Below are 6,000 nucleotides of genomic sequence, written 5' to 3' on the forward strand. Positions count from 1 at the left end.
AGGCAAGTCACAAATCCATAATACCCTTTATCAAATCCATAAAACCCTTTATCAATCTTCTAATCATTGGATAAATAAAATGGGCAAACAGTGAACTCAATCATTGATAAATTAGATTCTTGACTGAAGAAATTAGATAACGAAAATTGGGCTCAATAATTGACAACAAGACCTTCCGTCAATGTAAATGTGTGGTCTATGAGAGAGCTAATCCAACACAATTGCAAATTTGTCCTAAACTTGCGCTCAGCCACACTCCTTTTTAAGAGTGTGGCATACAGGTGGGTCTACTGGAGCACTATTCAACACAATTGCAAATTTGTCCACTATTCAACACAGTTGCAAATTTGTCCTGGACTTGCGCTCAGCCACACTCCTTTTTAAGACATACCATACAGGTGGGTCTACTGGAACACTATTCAACAAAATTGCAAACTTGCTATGGACTTGAACCAGATATATTCCTTTTTAAGACCTAACATTCAGGTGGGGCAGACAACATCAAGAATGGAATCTTGGTTAAGATATTGCTTAAACCCAGAAGTTTGTTTATCATGGTTAAGATATTGCTTAAACCCAGAGGTTTGTTTATCATGGCCTCAGTTTGTCATAGATTTGCAAGAATGGAATATTGGTTAAGTTATGGTTTGATGTGGAATCTTGGTTAAGATATTGCTTAAACCCAGAGGTTTGTTTATCGCTGCCTCAGTTTGTCATAATTTGCAAGAATGGAATCTTGGTTAAGATATTGCTTAAACCCAGAGGTTTGTTTATCGTGGCCTCAGTTTGTAATAGATTTGCAAGAATGGAATCTTGGTTAAGATATTGCGTGAACCTAGAAGTTTATTGTGGCCTCAGTTTGTCATAGATTTGCATATATTTGCAAGACTGGAATCTTGGTTAAGATATTACTTAAACCCAGAGGTTTATTGTGGCCTCAGTTTGTCATAGATTTGCATATATCTTACCGCTACTGTTAGATAGCAAACAAGATGCATTTTATGACTAGTTTTTGGACTTCCAGTATACCTGGTACACTGGTTGAAACCCCACAAAAAAGCAAGAATTCAAGAAAAATCAAACTTACAGAGATAAGACGTATCTCCAGAAGAAATTCGATGACATCTCCAAGTTCATACCATTTCAGTTCTTAGTCCTCATTAAAAGATGAAACTGCTGTACTCAATCCCAATTATAAGCTGAACATTAAAAGATGAAGCTGCCATACTAAATCCCAATTATAAGCTGAACATACTATTGCAATCAATGTTGTTTCTCAACCAAATCAAAGGACAATGCACCAGTTCTCATTTGAGAAAACATGTTTCCATCCTCGAACTTACAGAGAATTCAAGAAAATTCAAACTTACAGAGATATGACTTTATCTCCAGAAGAAATTCAATGAGATCTTAAAGTTCAGACTATTTCAGTTCTTAGTCCCCATTAAAAGATGAAAGTACTGGACTCTATCCCTATTATAAGCTGAACATACTACTGCACTCAATGTTGTTTCTCAACCAAACGAATGGATAATGCACTAGTTGTTCTGATTCGAGCAAATATGTTTCCATACTCGAGATTTCCTATTATAATTGACTTTGCACATACTGCATGTTTGAAATAGCATGCAAGATAACCATCAAAACATCATATTATACAATAAATATCAAGACCAGAATGAGTAAGAACTGGTTTTGCATCATCCTACAAACACGGGTGGGACTACTGCAAATCGATTCCAAACACCAGCCGTGGAATCACCAGCCTAGTTATGGTGTTGTGTTACTCTCATGAATTGAAAGGATTTCGAAAAAATCGATTCCAAACACCAGCCTAGTTATGGTGTTGTGTTACTCTCATGAATTGAAAGGATTTCGAAAAATGCACAAATTATTGAAAGAAGTTTGCAAAAAAAACACTAAATCAATTTATTTCTCCCTCAATAAAATCATAATAGAATCCTATTCGTGGACTAACTCAGTCAAGACTTGAAGGCAAATATCACAACGGCCCTTTCTGTAAGACAGAACCACAGTCAGGAAACGATGACAGTTGTATGCACATGAAGAAAGAACTTAGGGCTTACGCCCAATGTAATATGACAATATGAACTGCAACTATTTAATCGATGACTAAACTTGGTTGATCCTGGAAACATATGCATCACCAATTAAATCTATCATCACTTCCCCAAATTTAAAAAAGCCGTTAATTGCATTTAGGAGGTACTCCATATGGTTTTCACCAAAGGAAGAAAGATGCCCTCCAGTAGTCACCAAGACAGTAAGTCACCCTGTGCAAGCACAGAAAAAATAAAAGCGCACTCCCTACGCAGGCATTATCCTGCTCAGGTTCAAAGGGACTTTCTCAGCCTGCTCCTGTCAACAACCCAGCTTCGCTAGCGGTGTAAACACGGCAAGCACCCCTGGTGCCGAACCAATTAGCAAGTGTATATTTAAGGCTGTAAATGGAAAAGAGGAAAAAATAAATAAATAAAGCAAACTTTTCTTTGAATTAAAAATATGTATTTCACAATTCACACCAGAGAGTCTCCAATTGTTTGATTGCCTTGTGATCAAATAACCCTAGCCTCTTCCGGAGCAGCGAGTGGGGGGTAGGGGGGGTTAGGGATTGAGGGATTTACAGGAACGGCCTCAGAGAGAAGGGGAACCGTGGAGAATCTGCCCGAGGGTATGGAATGTGCAGAGGACGAGGGAGGGACAGCCGGCAGGGGGGCTTCAGACGAAGATCCAGGCAGGGGTGCCGACAAAGGTCCCGGCGGAACAGAAGGACCCGCAATGTCCGGGGAAGGGTGGAAGTAATCCGAGAATAAACGCAGGGTAGCCGGGGACAGCACTGAAAACTGCGGCCGGGTTGAGGGTTCTTCCGGCAAAACGGAGGTGGAGCGTACAGGACCAGAGGACTGCAGGTATTCAACAAAATTACCAGAGAGGTCTTCGCTGTACATACCTTCAGATGCTGCAAACATGGAATGCCAAACATGGAATGCCAGATGGAGGGCCTACTCCAGAGGATCCTCTGAATAATCCACCACTAAAAAATGGCAAACCACCTCGAAACCAGCTGGCCGACGGAAAACCGGCACCGACAGCGGCGAAAACGGAACCAGGCAGAAACGAAAACCTCGGTGAGAATAGTCCGAAAGGGGAGCTAGGGTAGGCACAGGCGCCTAACCGTCGGGGTATGAGAAGGGTGAAAACGACCTGTGCGCCCTCGGCAAATAACGAAACCCTTAACAGTGAAAATGTAAAATGACCCGGTGAAAGAGAAATGAGGGTTTTAGTGGAAAACGGAGGCACGGGAAATGAGAAAGAACTTGTCAGGGGTAGCTACAGGCCAAGTGTCAGCGTCTGCAGTATCCCGTACCCGGAATCACCATCCCGTTCAGGCCATCTCCGTTCCACCTATGAGTTCATGCTGAATACCTGAGTAAACTGATAAATAAAACGCATTGCAACCCACAGCAAATATCTGTTTCTAGAAGAGCGAACTTACTTTTGGTGAACCAGAAGAGCCTACTCACAACCGCTAGCAGTGTCAAAATGCAAACCCGATACAATGAAAAATAAATGACACTTACAAATCTGAGATGCCTGTAAGGTGGTCCTGTTTGTCACCTTATTTTATGGGTAACGCGAGGCTGTCTTTGCCCGCCGTATCCACTTCTTCCATGATCTTAACACGTGTATTATTAAACATCGTGTGAATATATTATCCGGCGGATAAAGAAACCTGCCGGTTTTGCTTAAATTATTTAATGATTTATTAGAGGATAATGATTTTGCTGAAATCATTTAATGATATATTAGAGGATGATGATTTTGCTTAAATCATCTGGTTATGGAAATTTGGGAAAAATGATTTTTGTTTAACTCAGGGAAATGATTTAAAAATAATCCTAACCTTTAAAAATAAAATGGTAAAAATCACGTGATGTGACAAACAAATTAAAAACAACCATCCTATTTATAGATGGACAAGATGATAGATTTTCTTTAAATCATGTGCATTTAAATGACTAAAGTATAGCCATATGATTATGATTTTGTGATTTTGTTTAAATCATGTATATTCATATGATTATGATTTTGTGATAATCATGTTAATTAGAAATGATTGTTATAAATATAATAATGATTATTTTGCTTACATCATGTAATTGAATAAAAATGATTGTTATAAATTTTAACTTTAGCAGGATTATATTTTCATTATGTCCAATATATCACTCCATCGAAGCAGGAATTGAAAGAGTGTCTTAACTCAACAGTGACATCAAAGAGTGTCTTAACAAAGCACTTAATCAACTCCAATATATCACTCGATCTAAGCAGGAATTGAACCGTCACATCAAGGACTGTCTTAACGAAGCACTCAATCACCATCTATCCAAGACCCCATAGACTATAATTAAAATAATTTTGTTTAAATCATGAAAATAAATAAACAAATTAATATAATTATAATATAATGTTATAATTAGGTTGGGATGGTTTTACTTAAATTATGTAAATAAATAAATAACTATTATAATTTTAATTTAAGAGAAAATAATGATAAGTAAGAGTGGATGGTTTTGTTTAAATTGTGTAAATAAATAAAAATAATTTTTTTAATAGTGCGTGGGGAGTAATTTATATTAGCAAATTATGTGTTTTTGCACAAGAATATGTCTTTTCTGAGTGACAAAGAGTATCAAACTTTTTTTTAGACAAATTAGAAATGCATAAGCACACTCTTAGTAATCAATTAATCAAAATAATGTTACATATATAAATACATAAGTGTTATCTCAAGATAGAAAAGCTACCTTGATCACATAATCAACTAATTGAGCAAATATCTCAACCATGCACCAATATAGGACGCTAGTTAGTTGGAGAATATCTCCAAATGATGATTGAGAAGGGATTTGGCATTTTTGAACCATGAAACACTTGGTCTCCATTTAGGTTGTTGTCTTTCAGTTAATTTGTTTGAAAGTTTAGGTCAAGTGAACAGAATTGGTAGGCGTCCTTCAATCCGTGGAACATATCAAATCTTTCACGTACAAGTTCATTATGAGATGAGCCCACTCATCTCACAATGATATAAAATCATTTCGAACAGATCTATTATCTAGCCGAGTAGAGATCTATTTGTAATGGGGCAGAAAGCAACTTCTCATTTGCTAACATTATTACTAGTATTAGATATTGGGTTATCCATAGCATTACCATACCTTCTCTATTCATTGTAGGTTGGTTATTTGTCAGCACGGGTTTGGCTTATGATGTGTTCGGGAGCCCCCGGCCAAATGAGTATTTCACAGAAAGTCGACAAGAGGTTCCATTAGTAACTAGCCGTTTCAATCCGTTGGAGCAACTCGATGAATTTGCTAGATCTTTTTAGATATAACCAACTCCTAAATAATGGAAACAAACTCCTTCTCGAGCCAATTATCTTACTTAAGACAAGTAGGAAATATATACTCTAACATTTCCTCTTAACGATTATTTGTCTTAATTTGGATCAACTAAGGTTTTCACCAATATGTTCTCTACAACAAATGATCTACTATGAACTAAAGCACCTCCCGATTAGCAAAGTCTATCTGTGATCTAACCTGGCATTTACAAACATTACCGAAATGTTGGCATCCTTATAAAGAAACAACCATCCACCATAAAGCATAGGTACCAACCATTGCAATTGTCGGCTTACTAGGATGCCCCTTCATTACATGGTTTATTCAACCATCCTTCCATCACATATATTCATACATGTACATATAACTTTAACTCTTGTTACATCACCATCATCATCATCCTGGATTTTCTTGGCTTACCTATAACCATGCTTTGGTTTTCTCGACTTACCCTCAACCATGCTCCCGATGCTCCTGCATAAGACTCCCAAGAAACAAAAAAAATCTACAGGAATCTTTATCCCTATGTTTCCTATCTCTCACAAGTTGTGTTTCTTCATTATATCCTCAT

At 37.5% G+C, this 6,000-nt stretch overlaps 1 long non-coding RNA gene across 2 annotated transcripts; it reads right to left on the reverse strand.

Moving 5' to 3' along the window:
- Positions 1-1,904: 1,904 nt before the first annotated feature.
- LOC149189869 (uncharacterized) lies at positions 1,905-3,627 on the reverse strand. 2 transcript variants are annotated; one of them, XR_016255946.1, is made up of 3 exons: positions 3,518-3,627; positions 2,972-3,426; positions 1,905-2,462 (listed from the first exon to the last, which is right to left on the reverse strand). It is a non-coding gene; the product is annotated as an uncharacterized LOC149189869 (long non-coding RNA). The 2 variants fall into 2 exon arrangements; XR_016255945.1 differs by having other exon boundaries at positions 2,972-3,447; positions 3,518-3,609.
- Between the last annotated feature and the right edge of the window lie 2,373 nt (positions 3,628-6,000).

This window comes from Pinus tabuliformis, chromosome 3_1 (assembly GCF_031772625.1).
Source record: "Pinus tabuliformis cultivar Carrire ecotype Pingquan chromosome 3_1, CPIR1, whole genome shotgun sequence".
Lineage (NCBI taxonomy): Eukaryota > Viridiplantae > Streptophyta > Pinopsida > Pinales > Pinaceae > Pinus > Pinus tabuliformis.